The sequence below is a fragment of the Amphiprion ocellaris genome, chromosome 10 (genome assembly GCF_022539595.1).
Source record: "Amphiprion ocellaris isolate individual 3 ecotype Okinawa chromosome 10, ASM2253959v1, whole genome shotgun sequence".
Lineage (NCBI taxonomy): Eukaryota > Metazoa > Chordata > Actinopteri > Pomacentridae > Amphiprion > Amphiprion ocellaris.
In genome coordinates, this window is record NC_072775.1 from 17,425,901 (window position 1) to 17,427,988 (window position 2,088).

Here is a 2,088-nt window from a genome sequence, read left to right on the forward strand (position 1 = left end):
AAGGACGCCTGATGTTGATTAACTGCGTAAATACCATTATATACAGTCTATGGTAAATACGTATGTGAATCGCATCATTGGCTGCAGCAGCCAGTCACCGGTCACTCACTGACTCACACTGAAAAATAGCACAGAATGAATTAGGTGTTTATTTTATTTACAATTTAGGTTGGATTTTTTTTTTGTGCGCAGCGCAGATTTTCTGTGCGCGGAGACCGTGTCAGCAGTGCGCAATTGCGCACGCACGCAGCTTAGAGGGAACAGTGGTTAGTAGCGAAATGCAAAGAAAGCAAAAGTCTTTATCAGAGTCAATCAGTGAAAATTCTGTTGTTGTGCAGCTAATATGTGAACACTGTGCTAACCGGGTACTCCAGCAATTTAGTGCTGCAAAACCACAATGATCAAAATCAAAGCAGCAGAGCATGAGATATGCTGAATCCTAGTCTCTAAAATGGGCCCTGAAATGCAGCTCCAGCACTTGAATCAATGAAAGACTGTTTTCATTGAAATCACTCAGCCAGACCTTGTGTTTGGCAGGTTTGTTAGAAGGTAACTTAACTGTTCTACTAACATTGTTTCAGCTGCAGTTAGCTTATTTTGCATTTTAATCCAAGAAAAATCAGTTTAGGAGTTGATGTCTTGGTAAGTTCAACAACTTAAACGGTTGCATCAGCCTCATCTACACTTGTTGCCATGTCTCCATGACTGATTCAGGGGTGTAGTTAGGTAGCTATAGCAATGTAGCTACAGGATGACCACATTAATTACACTTATTAATATACTCAGTTCACAAACTTGGGACACGTGTGGTGATGATTTTCCATAAACAACAAAATTGCTCTCTTCTGGCTTACAACCCGATATTTGAACACTTCGTATTTTCCCACAAAGAGGTTCAAAATCTCCCATGTTATGGCATCAGTGGGCTCAAGTAGCTTTGTTGGACATAAGTAAATATTAAAAATACTAAAAGGTTGCAGGGAGGATGAAAAAAAAAAAACAATCAGATCTCCCAAATTGTTTTTTCTTCATCTGCATTGCACCTACATGGTGTTCCATGCCTCCAGAGCAGAAGTGCTTAAAGAGCAGAACCTTTCTGAGGTGTGGAACTAGGCTTGCATCATTTTCAAAACCTCATCATCAAGGCTTTTTTCTTAAATTTCACAGAGCTCCTCCAGAGTCTAAAGACTGGCAGCCCGTTTCCACAGTTGTTTTTGCCTGCAAAGTAAAGTTGTAAGTAGAATTGTCAAAAAATAAAAGTAAACGATAAACTTCCATGGCTGACTAGATGGAAGAAGGAAACAGGATTCAAATGATGAAACGTGCAAACATCTGAAGAGTATTCCAGTTCAGGAGAAGGAAAGAGAGAGATCAGTTGCGATGGGACATTTTTGATATGATTGGTTGGCTGAAGAGTAATTAGTCTGTAGATTAAAGGGGTTGAAGCATCATTCAGAAGCATTTTAGGTAAGCCCCTCTATGGCCTTTTCCAGTCATTTCTGACAAGTTTTCACACATCAAGCAGCTAAGGCTTGAAAGGTTTTTGCTCCAGTGGGGTAATGTTCCTAGTGGGTGCTCATTTCCTCTTTGTCGATTTAAAAAACTAACTGACTAATCTTATGTATGCCCCACAACTGAGTGGTGAGAGGATGAGCTTTTACTTTCTGGAAAGTCAAGCTGTGTTTTTTTGGAGACTTCATACAGAAGTTTAGCAGTCACCAATTTAAATAAAAACACGTCAACACAAATTGTCGGTACATGAGGATAAAAAGGGAAAACGACAGTCAGCAGATTGTGAGGAAAATGGTGAGATGCAATAAATCATTTTCAATTTTGTCACTAAATTCTCAAATTAGAGGGATTTAGGATGCTCTTAAATTAAACGATAAATCCTTGTATCTGGCTACATTCATGTCCTCTCTAGCACCTGACAGTAATTAATATTCATTTATACATTTGCAGTTCTTAATAGCATCCCTGTAAAATGTGATTTACTGTGGTGTGACCGGGTGATGAATGTGGATCCAATGAATTTTGCACATTTGTGGTTTTTCTGAATAGTTCAGACACAGGTATGTGAACAGCCCA